Source organism: Lutjanus erythropterus, chromosome 6, assembly GCF_056507025.1.
Source record: "Lutjanus erythropterus isolate fLutEry1 chromosome 6, fLutEry1.hap2, whole genome shotgun sequence".
Lineage (NCBI taxonomy): Eukaryota > Metazoa > Chordata > Actinopteri > Lutjaniformes > Lutjanidae > Lutjanus > Lutjanus erythropterus.
The window spans coordinates 17,954,739-17,969,923 of record NC_139322.1 but is presented as its reverse complement, the minus strand read 5'-3'; the positions used below and the strand labels follow the sequence as shown (position 1 = coordinate 17,969,923).

General features: G+C 40.2%; 1 pseudogene; it reads left to right on the top strand.

Moving 5' to 3' along the window:
* The first annotated feature begins 1,399 nt into the window (after positions 1 to 1,399).
* Positions 1,400 to 15,185, top strand: part of LOC146325120 (uncharacterized) — a 29,312-nt pseudogene continuing 15,526 nt past the window's right edge.

Sequence of the window (15,185 nt, the reverse complement as noted above, 5' to 3'; positions counted from 1 at the left end):
AGGCAGTAATCTGGAAGTGTGGTTCCTCAGGTTATTGTGGCCTGGAACACACACAGATGTGTACTGTAGGTGATAAAAGACATAATGTAAGTATAATCACACTCTCTGCCTTACCCTGACACACACACACACACTCTCTCTCACACACACTCTCACACACACCACACACACACACACACAAATGTATCCCACCACGCCCCAAAAGCTTGCCAACCCATATGGCTTGGGGATAATAAACCGAACAGCCAGCAACACGTCTCCTGCACTCCCGAGCCAGGCAAGCCAAAGGAATGCACATCTCTCCAGTTCACTCCCTCCCTTTATCTGCCTCTTTCTCTTTTTTTCTTTCCTCCTCTGTCTGTTTGTCATTCTCTGTCTTTTCCTGCTCAACTCTGAGGCATTGAGTGAAGGACCCTCTTTTAAAGTGAAGAGTGTATGTTGGCATCTGAGTGTGTGTTTGTGTGTTCGAGGTGTGCCAAAGAAACCAGTCCGACGAGTCTGTGAAGAGCGTGCCCTTGGGATGGAGGGAAGAGGGGAAGGGAAGAGAGGGGAAGTGGGATGGAAAAAGGGAGGGAGTGTGAGGATGAAATGAAAGGGAAAATAAACAGTCGTGTGAAGGAGTGAGGGGAAAGGGGAGAAATGATGGGTGAGGAAGGGGAGAGCTGGATTTAGAGGAACTTTAGCCTGATGGAGCAGCTCTTTCCTAATCTCTCTGGCTGTGTTGCACCAACAACGATTAATTTTTAACCCCCATTAAATCATGATTGAACTTTATTTTATGTTGCACCAAACTTTTTAACTAGCTTAAAATTAAGAAAAGATTAGATTTGAATCTCTCTTTAAACCATAGTTTAGTTTTTACTCTAAATGTTTAACTTTAAAACAGTTGCTTTTTTGGGATAGCTTGAGCCATCATATCTAGGCTAACTAGGCTAACCAACTTTTAACCAACAAGTCTAAACAACCCTTTAGCCAACTGGCACATAATGTCACATTTTGTTAACTTTTCAACTAGCTGGCAAACAATATAACCTTTTCATTACCTAGCTAGCAAACAATATAACAGTTTTTTTGTTTTTCAAACTTTTTAGTTACTTTAGTTACTTCTGTTTTCTTTCTTTTTGGCAAGTTAGCAAACATTATAACAGCTTAAACTTTTTAGTCAGTGAGCAAGCAATACAAGTTTTGGTTTTTACTTTTTAGTTAGCTAGCAAACAATGCAACATTTTCTTTCCTTAATTAAATTATTTAATATCAGTTTACATCAATAAATTGTGTGACAGAGCTCTGCTAATTTTTAAATCAGGATTTACTCATTTTAAACCCAGTTTTGCTACACTCTGATTATGACTTTAATATTTGTTGGTGCAACCCATTCTCTGTGTCTGAGATATCAACTATGAATGTGACCAAACACCCCTCTTACCCCCCACCTCCCTCGTTTCTTCCTCTGTCATTCCCCCCCATGCTCTTCTCTTCCCAGGCCTCCCACCTCTCTGTCTCTCTGTGGTGCAGTGGGACAGCCAGCGAGGCCTGCGGCAGGAGCGCTAAGCCCAGGCCTGGATTTGGAGCACGGCTGCTCTCGGTTGAGCGGGATCCAGGCCCCCTGAGGGCTGAGGGGTGGGAGCGGAGGGTAGAGAGGGGGTGGTGGAGGTAGGGAGGAGAGGGAGGAGAGCAGAGGCAGTGAGCAGTACAGTTCTGGATCACCTTCAAAGAGCTTCAATCCCAACGGAGAGACTGGATTCCTCTGCGGAGAGAGGGAGAGAAAAGGAGGAGTGTACGAAGGGAGAGAGGGAGAGAGAAAGACAGGGGAGATGTGAGACAAGGGGAAAGTGTGAAAAGAGAAAGGAAAGAAGTGGTTTGGGGTATAACTTCTTTCCCACTCTTCCACTCTCTTTCTCCCGCCCTCTTTTTTCTTTCTCTGCACGGCGTGCATGCACTTGCCCTTCATGCAGCAGGCTATACTGAAATGATCTATCTGTGTGTTGGAGCAGGGAGACATGGGAAATCTGGCCCGCACAAAGGCGTCGTTGTGCCTCCCTGGAGCTTCCTTTAGGGGCCAGCATGTGTGTATGCATGCCTGTGTTTGTGTGTGACAAGGATGAGTAGGAGTTTACCTTCTCAGGCCCCCCACCCTCCAGAAGGTTCTCCTAACGCAGGCGTACAAACACACCTCCAAAAAGCCAAGGACATTGCAGATTGCAACCTCGGCGTCTCATTCTGGTGCGTGTGGTGGGTGACTTTCAAGCCCTGCACCTTTAAGCCTCTTATAGAACACACAAAAAGTGTTTGACAATTTAGGAAACCTTGGATTTGTTCAGCTGGAGTTGTGCATGTTCGTGTTTTGTGAAATAGGGGGAAATAGTACATTTTATGGTTTGTGTACCAGTGTGTGTTTCTGCGTGTGCATCAGTGACAGACCTTCATCCTGAGTCTGGGTCAGCAGTTTGTTTAGCATCAATTAGAGGCTCTGTGTTCCTCAACGCAAGCGTGAAGGGAGAATTAACGTGCAGTGGCACATTCCCACCAGCGTATTATTACAAACAGCACTTCAGCTGGAACAGTCCTAGTGCGTGTTTGTGTGTGTGCATGCATATATGTATGCATGCGTACGTAGGTAAATCATTCAAATTCAGAAAGTACTTCACTTTTCCATCTTTTCTTTTCTCCCCCTCTGTCTTCTTCTTGCGTTCCTCTCCTCCTCTCCTTCAAGGACTATGGTCTGACCACAGCCATTTCCCTTAGCCTCTGCCTTGCCTAGCAACACACAGCACATAGTTTCCATAGAACATGCATTTAATGGGAGAGAAGATATATAGATACTGGTGAAAGTCTCTTGTAAAGACAACTGGGTCTAAAGATTTCCTGCTCTGCTCTCAGACAAAGTCTGAAAAACACATGTTCAGTGGCTTTAGAGCAGACGTTCCTCTTAAAGGCTTGTAGTGGAAGACTGTACATGGCATGGAGGCTGAAAGTAGGCTAATATCATCGTGACAGCAACATTAAATACAGGGTATGGTTATGATAAATGAAACACCACCAATGTAATTACTTTGCCTTGTGGTGATGGTGGGTTATGTTTTTATTGTTATGGGTTTGGTCCAGCTTTTACACAAAGAGTAATCATTGTTAAACAAAATTATTCAAAGTGATCATAATTTGAAGCCTCCATCATTCTGAAGCTAGTAAAACTGTTTATGTCAGACACGGCATTGGCTTGAAAATTCAGCTTGAAAACTGTGACCCGGCCTTGTTCAGTCCACAGCCCAGCCTGGGCTGACAACTACAAAACCTCAGCCTGAAGCTTGAAGCCAATATTTTTATGTCAAAACGATCTTTTTCTCTATTAAAGTCAATCGGAAAGTCAATTTGCCTTGTCGTGAGGAACAAATGATGATGAAAACAAAGTTCAAAAGTGTTCTCAAATGCAGACAACATTTGGACTGTTTGGACTGAAGTTTTGCCTTCCCCATTATATTTGATTTATATTCTGTATAACAATCTGTCCAATACAGTCAGACTTGCCAAGTAAGCAAGTTGCAACCTGTTGACTTTCCATTACTTGTCATGTGTGTGTGAGACAAGGACAAAATGATTAGTGTGCACCACAAAATCAAAAATACATATTTTTCCTCTTACTTGTAGTGCTTTTTATCCATCTAGATAGTTTTGGTTTGAGTTACAGAGTTATCAGCTGTCAAGATTTCTGCCTTCTCTTGAATATGATGGACCTGATGGCCCTCAGCTTGCAGAAAAAAACATCTGAAAAATTCAACAGCAATGTTTCTTTCCAGAAATCATAACCTGGTTACTGAAGATAATCAAAAGACCTTGTAGTGAGCAGGTTCATGAAGGAATTATTTTCTTTTTTACAGAATGCCAACCCTATCGTTGTGCAGAAGGAAGCATGCATCCTCTCATGGACAAGAGGCTCGTGTTCTTGACAGCACGAGATATAAACATTAATGGTATCCTCCTCAGCTGAGGTGTAACCTCTCCTCCATCTCCTCCAGAGTAGATATGCACGCTTCCTTTTGAATGTTAACATGGTTGGCATTCGGTAGGAAGAAAAGAGTTCCTACTGTATATGAAACTGCTCACAATAAGGCCTTTGGATTGTCTTGAGTAACTGGGTCATGATTACCAAAAATAGATATTACTGTTGCATTTTTGTCTGGTGCATTGAGCACCACAAGCAGAGCGCCATGTAGTGGAATTACATCCAGAGAGAGAAGCCAGACACCTCTACGGCCAATATCTCCAAAACTCTACAAGTCACACCAAAACAGTCTAGATGGATAAATAGCACTACGGGTAACAAGAAAAATATCTATTTTTGAGTTTTGCAGTGAACTGTCCTTTAATGCAAATCCAGTACCTGTACCTATAGTAACATTGCATGTTCAGTGGTATTATTTATACTTAAGGCTTGTGCCAGAAAATGAAACTGAATTCAGCCCAAACACCCTCAGGTTCTGTTGGCCTTGGGCCTGGCTGCAGACCTTAAATACCTTCATGTACTGTATGTTTAGACAGGATCATATGGTGGTGTTATATTATTCTGTTATTAACAACGCTGTCTAAAAACACAGTCAGTGTGAAGCTTCTATAATCATTTTGAAGCATCAACACATCCTGACATGTTAAAAAAAGAGCCATTGTTTTTTTGTTGTTTTTTTGAACACCTCTTCTAAGAGAGATATGCATCATTCATGATCATTCAACATTATTATGTTAGAAGTGATTAGAACATGCCTAACCCTCTTAGGGATTATTGGATTGAATTCATGCCAGGAAATGTACCACACACGGGCACAGCATTGCCAGAATCATTCAGTTTGGCAGCATTTATGTTGCTTTTTTCCCTACTTTGATTACACCCTGTGCATAAATATGGAATATAGTTTCATTTCTTTTGTGTCCTTTTGTGTTCTTTGATGGGAGATGGGATGTCAGTGGGTCTCTGCCAGGAGAAAGGTTTCCTGGCTTTGCCAAGGTATGCCCTCCTCCCTCTGCCTCATGTGGAGCAAGGCTCTATACTCGCTTGTAAATAGTGAGATAAGTGTGGTTTACCCGTAGCTAGGGTGTAAGGTGCACTCAGCACCGCCCTGACATGTCTGTGCCAAAGCCCAACAGGGGTGTAATTACCTGAGACTGGGTCAGCACTTTATCCTGGGTAAAAATACCTGCCTACTTATAGAAGGGGAATAGAGAGGGCAGCTAAAGGGAAGCCTGTCTTCACACATCCGTGTTTGGCGATGCTCTTGTAGTTTCTCCACTGCTCCTTTGATTTTCAACCTTTTTGAGTCGTGACCCTCCAGAAAAGTCAGGTTGGTGTTAGTGACCCCCCGCCACCCTGTCTGCCTGAGCCTGTTCAGGAATTACTGTGTACCACTTGAAAGCTACCAAACTCACATTATATCCAGGCTTTGAGAGTAACGGATTACATGTAACGGGATCACATAATCATAGTACAAAAAAAGAAAAAAAAATGCTGTTACTGTATTGCATTACAGTTACGGAAAAAAAAGATGTAATCAGATTACAATTACATTTACTACATTATTAAAAATGGGGATTATTTAGCAGGATTACAATTTTAAAGAACATTTTAAAATAAAGAATGATATACTACCATGCAAACAGACTCACAGCACTACTGTGGTCTCAGTAAAACCAGCTAATCTTACAGCTGCCAATTCATTACGGAATAGCTGGAAAAACAATTAATAAACTTAACAACAAACATAAAACATATTAAGCTAAACAATTTAACCATATTTGTTATTGAGGTAATCCAAAAGTAACAGAAATTAAAGTTTTAACCATTAGTGACTTGTAGGGCTGTGATGATAACCACATTTCCACAATTCTGTGGTCATGTGATGCCTACTGTAAGGTTGAGCTCATTACTGCCATCACCGCACATTTTATTTTGCACTGATCTCATGTTGAGATCAGCGCATCGATCTATTAACGCACCTTAAGATCAGCGCTGTCACATACAAGTAAGGAGGACAGCCTCTGATTGGTTGACAGAATCAACTCAAAGCATCTTGGGATTGCCAGTGGGTGGCTAATAACATGGTAACAACAACAACAACAACGACAACAACTGTTTTTTAAGCTGTTAAAATGGATAATTAATCACAGAAGACACTGAATGTTGTTGTCATGATGGATTTATGTCTCCAAAAAGACACAGCAGTTCAAGACTTGATTACAGAGACTCTGAAAGGGATGCAGTTGAGCTAACATTGCAAAGGTACAACAGCTTTAGCATTCACTTCTTGTCAGCCTTTCCTGCTTAGCTTACTTTGGGGGTAACCTCCTTCCCTCTTCTAAAAGCTGGGGAAAAAACAGGTGAAACTTTTATTGAGAAGCTGTGACATATATTAATTGACACACTGTAATTTGCACTGTACATTTACTGCCAGATTGACAACTTACTCTTAAGTTTAATTTTCTGCTCCATTATGAGCAGCGCCGTCACTAGCCTGCTGCTTGCTCGCTCTACCTCACTTGCACACTGCCCTATTCCTTAAAGGAGTTACGCTACGCTTATGACAAGTACACTTCAATAAAGTCCCATAAAATCTAATTATTAAGGCAGTCACAGTACACCGCCATTCAGTGGGAATGTGTTGCTTTGTCACCACTTTAAGAGAAAATCCATACTGTCACAGCCCTAGTGAGGTTACTGTTAAATTTCTTGAGGCTAGCTCTATTTTGCACATTTTCTAGTGCTTTTCCCTTAAGTTGAATGTCTGACTAACATCGCTGAGAGCTGCTTCCTGGCTCTCATTCCATGCTGCTTGCCACAACATATTCTTTTATTTTATTCTCCACAACCCTCTGGTGACCTCCAGAATTTATGTCGCGACCCCCAGGATGAGAACCACTGTTTTAGATGAGGCATACAGCATTACTTAACATTCTGTCATGGGGACTCCCAGACAAAACCTTTCCATCTTCTTCTGCTTTACATGGCAGCGACAGACTGACCTACAAAACACTTTAACACACGTCCAATATTCCACTCTCCACCTCGAACTGCAGCCGACTTTCAGTCCAGTACCTTTCCACACTCTCTGTATTCCCCTACTCCGCCCCCTTCACACCACATCTGTCTCTCTGCCCTGCGAGTCAAGGACAGAGAGGGCCAAGCAGACATGCAGAGGACAGCTCTGCACCAATCAGGAGACAGAGAGTACTTGTGTCAATTAAATGGTATGTGCTTATGCCGCAAATCACAGACACATGTTCTCTTCTCCCCTCCCACCCTGTGGCTGTTGCCTCTCCTCTCCACCACCTAATGCAGCGTAATCATCCTCATTACCTAATGAGACCCTACTGTACACACAAACTCTCTCCCCCTTTACACATGTGTATATAAAGAGCAGCCACATGCTCACACTAAATGGTACAGTAAACGCAATACACAACCATCTGAACCTCCACCACACTGTCAACAGAGTGGCTCTCACTGCCACAACACTGTAAAGCCTCTAATGCCACAGTAATACTATTGTAGTGTGTATTATCAACAGGACAGTGAGCACTGAATTAGGCTGGCAGCTGGGGAGGGGAGAAACCCCTCATTAGCTCCCTTCAATGTATCTACTTCCCCTAATCTGTTACAATAACATAATCTCTTTAAAAGTGCTGCAGCTTAAGTCCAATCTGGCTAAAACCTGACACGTGATTGAGGTCAATCCACACTAAAACCCCAAACTGTGGGGTCCCAAGAACTCCACACACAACCCCCACCCATCTAAGGTGCAGTACAGTACGTGCAGTTATGTTTTCAGATATCTGTACTCTCCTTGAGGATTTATTTTTCTGAGAACTTTTTACTTTTACTCCCTGCATTTGATCACAAATATCCGTGCTTTCTACTCTGTATATTTTCAAAACAGACCTGAGTGGAATTATTGATTATTCTTACTTTTTCATCACACCTGATATTTCAACCTAAATGAATGGGAAAACAACACACAGGAAAGATGATTTCTTGGTGCTGGTGATCGTTCAGTGAATATCAACCACAACAGACATAACAAGATAAAAATGACATAAGACATAAAAAGGACATAACAAGACAAAAAAGACTTACCTGGATGAAAAACAACACAAAAGACATAACAAAACAAAACCAACACAACAAGACGAAAAAGACATAACAAGACAAAAACAAATGTAAAATATATGCAAGGGGAAGAATAGACATAAAAAATGAGACATAAAACACAACATAGAAGATAAAAAAAAGACATAACAAGACAAAGATGACGTACCTAGATGAAAAATTACATAAAAGATTTAACAAGACAAAAAAGAATATAACCAGACTTAAAAAAAGGCATAGCAGGACAGAAAACAACAAAAAAGACGTACGACAAAAAAGACGTAACCAGATGAAAAACTAAAGATTAAAAAGACATGACAACACTAAAACGAAGTCAAAGATGTAACAAAATGAAAAATATGTAACACAATGAGGACGGCAACGGCTCGACCGCAGAGAAAAGGTGAAAGCAAAGGTTTGCCCAGAAACAGGCGGCAATGTCCTTCAGGGGGCTACTTTTTACTCTTACACTTTGGGAGCAATTCAGAGCATGTACTTTTTCAGTTTTACCTGAGTTTAACTCTGCGTTATTGCGTGCCTTCTTCCTAATATCAAAACTGATTTCAACATCAGTACATATCAAGCAGAACAGATGTAACAAAAATTGACATAAGAAAAATAAAGGCACAACAGGACAAAAAAACAACATAATAAATGTAAAAAGACAAAAAAGACGTAAAAGAAGAAGTTGAATCAGTAATTAACCAGTCTTTTTTTTTTTTTTGCAAAGGATTCTGTACTTCTGCTTGAGTCCAAAATGTGTGTACTTTTTCCATCTCTGACAAAATATGAATGTCTCTCCCTGATTCAGACAGTTATCGCCACCGCCAGCCTCATACGTTCAGTCAGACAGAGCCCGTCGTGTGCCTGTGATCGTAGTGCCGTTTGTATCCTTTTCACAGCCTCTGTTCTATCTAACCCTGGTAGTAGTAGAGCGCCGTTCTGCTCTTTTTATTTTTTGATGTTTTTCCATAGTGTCTCTTGACTCCAAACCACTTACAGATGTTGGCAGCGGGGAGCGTTGTGGCAACTCCAAACGAGGAAATCTAAATAGAGATCAGGCTGTAAAATAAAAAAGAAGGCCTGGAGAAAGAGAAAACAAGGGGAAAGCAAGAGAGCAAACGTGAAAATGGGGTGAATGGATGAGACAGAAAGACAGCAATGAGTGAGCATTAGTGTAGAATCAGTAGAGAGAAAAAACTAATACTTTCTGGGAGTGTAAGAGCAGTAATGTGAGTTGAGGGCTGCTTTATTTTTTGGTCCGTAGAACTTGGATTCAAACCCTGGTGTTTCTCACCCACAATTGCATTTTCTGATTGTTTCCCCAACGACAGACAAATGTAGGCAGAAATAAACACTAAAGTCAGAGATGGCAAAAAAAACCATTCCTTCTCAAGTAGAAGTATAGATACTTGTGTAAAAAAAGTAGAATTACTGGTTCAATTTCTTTACTCAAGTGCAAGTGAAAAAGTACAGGCACTGAAATGTACTCAGAAAGTAAAAAGGAGTTCTCTGAAGCACTGTTTCTGCACAAACCTAACTGAATGTCACATTTTCTCTGTTGTCAAGTTTCCCTCCTGTCTGTTTGGTCTTGTTACATATTGCATCGTTTTTGTGATGTTACGTCTTTTATGTCATTTTCATAGTTTCATCTTAATATGCAATTGCTTGCGTGCATGCGTGATCAACAGGCCTGAAGCTTGTCCGCAGCTTATCTTGCAGACTGCTGGACTGATTGGCCTAATTTCTGTGGCTCCACGCTGTCGACAGCCGTGGCCACAGGCATTATGTTTCCTGGTCACCCCATTCTTGCGAACACAATATCTCAAGAATGCCTGGAGGGATTGTCTTCAAACTTGACACAAATGACCACTTGGACTCAAGGATGAACTGATAAAACTTTGGTGGTAAAAGCTCACTGCGATTTCATGTGTCCTCCATTCTTGTGAAGGCAATATCTGAGGAACGCTTGGAGGGTATTTCTTCAGACTTGGTACAAGCATCCAGCTGGTCTCAAGGATGAACTGATTTTTGTGCTCAAAGGTCACAGTGACCTCACTAAACACATTTTTGGCCATAACTCGAAAATTCATGCACTAATTATGACAAAATTATATCCAAAAGGTCAAAGGTCAATTTCACTGTGACCAAAGTATAAAATTAAGTCTGTGCAACAGAAACTGCTCCTTTTAAAAATATCACCATGTGTGACATTTCAGGTCTCAGCCCTTCATCAGGCCCAAAACGTCACACATGGTGATACTGTTAAAAACACTATGAGGAGCAGTTTGTGGTGTGCTGACTTAATTTTATACTTCTGTTTTGTTCTGTGTTCTTGGTCCAGTACTCATCACCTTTGGATGTGCATGCTGTTTTTTTCAAGTCTTCAACTTCACTGTGACATCATAATGCTCAGCTCCTCTGTACTCATCTGTAAAAATAGTCTTTCAGTGAAAACAGCAGGAATCTCGCTGGAAATAATTCACTGGAATCATTCGTGTCAATATGGTGATGACTTCCATTATGCCAAAAATAAAAAATAAAAAATAAAAAATACACTACATATCTTTTATTAATTTCCTTAAAAGTTGCAGGTTAATTTAGAGGTAAGTGCCATGTTAAATTCCTTCATAGTCTTAACTGCATACAACACACAAGTCTGGACTGACATTGATATAAATTGTAACTTGACTGCTGGGTGGAGTCATACAACTGTGAGGCAGTAATTCTATCTTTTTGACTGCTCTGTTTTGCTCTGCTCTGTTTCTGCAAGTGATCAACAACTGCTTCAGTTTGAGCTCTTGTTTCAGCTCGGGTCAACACATCTGTAGGTCATGTTAATGCTGGCAGAACTGAACAAATCTTTGCTGGTTGCATCTGACAGTTGTGGTAGCATTGCAGTAGGTGTTTCACCATCTGTTGCCTGGCAGGGATCTGCACTCTACTAAGTGACCTCTTCTAGTCAGATCTATAGTTTGTGATATGCTCTGATGGATACAATGAGAAGTTGTCTTTTCTATGTGTTCTTGTCCCATCCATTTGGGTTAAAATCAGTCTTGAGGTTGGGAAGATGGCGTGCAATGATGCAAAAAAAAAAAAAAAAAAACAATCAATAATTTCCCCTAAATGCATTAAGCTTAAGTATCATGCCTGTTTTCAAAATATAAGGAGCAGAGAGTACAGATATTTCTGTTAAGAAGTAGGGAGTAAAACTAAAAGGTTTAAAAAAAAATAGTTAAATAAAGTACAGCTACCTGAAAACTACTTGAGTACACTAACAAAGCATTTGTATCTTGTTACTTGCCACCTCTGACTAAAGTCCGCAGCAAAGTTGGTTTTCTTAGGGGGAAGATAAAGCTGGCATATAATTATTATTGGCCAGAAAGGCACCTACTGTAACAGGAAACATACATTTTCAGCAAGCTTCTGCAGCTTTTCAATAGCTGATAATGAATCGTCATAAAATTCTATATGGTTCAAAACCACAACTTCATATTCGCTTTTCCAGTTACGGCTCCCTGGGCAGGTTTTTATATGAAATAGCAGGCTGTAGCATATAGGAATAACACCCACTGGTTGGAATCTACCGAAGCCTACTGGAAAACAGTTTGGCTTGGTCGAAGGTAGACTTGGCGCAGCTCTGCGGTGGTAGCTCTGCGTTACCTCCCTCCACCTGTTTTACAGGAAGTAGCCTTGTCCCGGTGGATCAGAGAGGAAATGTGTTGAAATGCCACATCCTGCTCCGAGCTCAGAGTCAGAGTTCACTATGGCTAATGCTTATTATGTCCAGACACCTCCGAGGGAGAAACAGAGAGCGCACAGCGAGGGAGAGAAGTGGCGGCGTGTTTGCAGTCATGCCACTCCCTGCACAGTGATTGTAAAGATGAGTGACCTGTCTCTCCCATCTCTCCTCTCCCTCCCTCCTCTTCTTCTCTCCCCCCTGCACTTTATTTATTAATGGATCCATTCAATTATTTACTTCACATCTTAGGGCGACAACAGGCCAGAGCGCAGTACACAGGCTGGAGATGATACAGCACACTGACAGCGCTCAGGCACGGCCGTCCAGGTACTCGGTAGCGTTAATTGACTGGTATGATTTTACATCTATAGTGTACTGATGAATAGAAAATAATTTTTATAGACACGTGGAATTAATTTGACTATTTGATTATTTTTTTTCATGGTTTAGTCTGTTAAAAGTCCAGTGTGTAAGATTTATGAGCAGAGTATGGCAGAAATTGAATATAGTATTAAAAAGTATGTTTTCATTAGTGTATAACCACCTGAAAATTAGAATTGTTGTGTTTTCATGACCTTAGAACGAGTCATTAATATCTACAGAGAGCACAGCTCCTCTTCTATGGAGGCTGCCATGTTGAACCGCCATGTTGAACCGCCATGTTGCTACAGACTTAATATTCGAGCACATCTGTAATATTTTCATCATTGGTCGAATATAACTCATTACATTTACTGAAGTTCTGTACTTCAGTGTGAATTTGAAGTACTTGTACTTTACTTGAGTGTTTCCATTTGACGCTAATTAATAAATATAATACAATTTATACTCCACTACATTTTAAAGACAAATGTTGCATTTTTTATTCTTGTGCCTTTTGACAGCTATTGTTACTTTACATATTTTACATAACATATAAAAGTTTGTGCAATATGATGCACTGTTATAAGTTGAACTACTCAATAGTATTGGGGAGGGTTAAAATTACCTCCACTTTGACCAACAGTAAAATGCTGCTCACATATTAATACATCAGTAATAATCTAATAATTTAATATATAATAGTATAACACTCACAGAGGCCATTTTTCTGAATTATGAGTACTTTACTTTAAGTCATACTTAATAATGACATTGTCAGTGGAGGCCATGGCGGAAAGTAAGTGGATTTTGAAATACTTACAAAGATTTACTTGAGTATTTCCATTTTATGTTACTTTATACCTCTACTCCACTGCATTTTAGAAGACGATATTATACTGTTTAAATGACTTATTTGATGACAGTAGTTACTAGTTATCTTGCAGATTTAGATTATTCATACAAAATATAAATCAGATAATAAATTATGATATATTGTTATGGATGACGCTATCCAGCAGTATATTACATGCTTTTATTAGCGCAACTATTAGGGATGCTTATGGATTGATACATCACTAATTATAATCATTCTGACATGTTCATTTTCTGCAAAACAAAACTTTTATTTGTAATACTTTAAGTATATTATGATACTAGTGCTTGTGTACTTTCACTGGTTGATGAATTTTTTACTAGTAGGGTTTTGAATGCAGGACTTCCTACTTGTATCAGAGTATTTTAAAGCAGTCGTACGGATACTTTTATATAAGTATACTATGATGCCAATACTTACATACTTTTGTTTAAATTAGGTTTTAAATGCAGGACTTTTAGTTGTAGAGTATTTCTACATTGTGGTATTTAAATATCAGATCTGAATACTTCTTCAGCTGCTGAATGCAGGACTTTTATTGTAATTGAGTACATTTATTTTGAGGCATTGCTGCTCTGAATAGAAGATATGAATGTTTCCTCCACCGCTGATTTTCAGTGAAAGTCCGCAGTGCTTAAACAACAGAAAGCGGTCCGTGCACCTTTAAAAATCTGCAGGGGGGTGGGCATTATAGCGTCCTGTTTGCATTAGAGGTTGATGGTTCAAACGTATCATTGACCGCTCGGTGTCTGCTCTTATCTTCTCCCCGTGGCCTTATCCCTGCAGCGGCCAGACATGGATCAATCCCACCCGGAATTGGGTTTCACATCCCGGAAGCAGAGATGTACACATGGGTCACTTTCATCGACTCACTGCGGCCATGGCCATAGGTATCCATCATACAGACCATTGACTGGTTGTGACCATGAAGGTACGAATTCATCACAAAGAGAGGCTGCGGTGAACGAGGTCAGCAGAAAGCAGCGGCTGCAGCCATGCGGCAAAGAAGCCATTTGAGATATTACCATTAATGTTGATGTAATTATAGTATAACATGGGCATAGAGTTATAAAAAGTTAGTTGTAGATCAGGGGTCTCACACTCATACAGTTGAGTTGGGGTCACTGATAGTATTGTCTTCTCATAGGGGGTCAACCTCAACATTCAAGTGAAAAAGTGAAATATTTCTGAAAATGTACTTTTTTGTTTCCGTTACTAACATATGTCATGCTGCAAAAAATGCAAACAGAAGTTCCTATATATTTTTAAATATATTAGTTAGCCATACATTGGAGACAAACTCAGCAACTCTTCTGTCACTTCGAATTGGCCATTAATACCCCTGATGAAATTAGCTAGTTGTGGCATTTGACGAAGGCACAGACGAAACCGACAATGCTCAGAGTATGCCGTGAAAACTTTGTCATGTAACTGATCCTAAATGTCACCTGATATCTTGCTAATCCACTGTCTTTGCAGATGGAGAAATATTGTGGAACAAGCCATTCTTTCCTGGAGATATAATTATTTCAGTTGTATTCAGTTGAGGGGGATGTTTAAATTGGTATGAAAAAATAATTAAATAAAATAATTCTGTGGGTCAGATTATATTATATTTTTGACATTGTGTCACAGGCAGGAGGGAGGGGCAACAATAACTCTACAACCCCTGATGTAGAGCTCCTGTTGAGCATTGGACAGGCATGCATTTATGAAAAATCATGTTTTCTGTCACTTATGATTTCCTACATCAGAATGTAGCATGCAAAAGTAAATATTTGACCACAAACTTACTAATTTAAGTATCAGGTCAGTGTATGGTTTTGTTTGTATTAGGGTTGTTGTGATATACCAGTATTAACAACAACTGCTTTCTCTGCCTCTCACAAGACGCCACACAAACTCCTTTTCATTATCCACTGAGTGTGACTGCACTTTTTGTACACTTTTGTACAGTTGTGGTTCCAGACTCTCTCCACCTCTTTACACTCATATTCTGAGTGTACTTCATTTGCCAAAAGAGAGACAGAAACCACAATAAACAAAGTTAAAGGTGAATTAGAATGAATAGCATTATG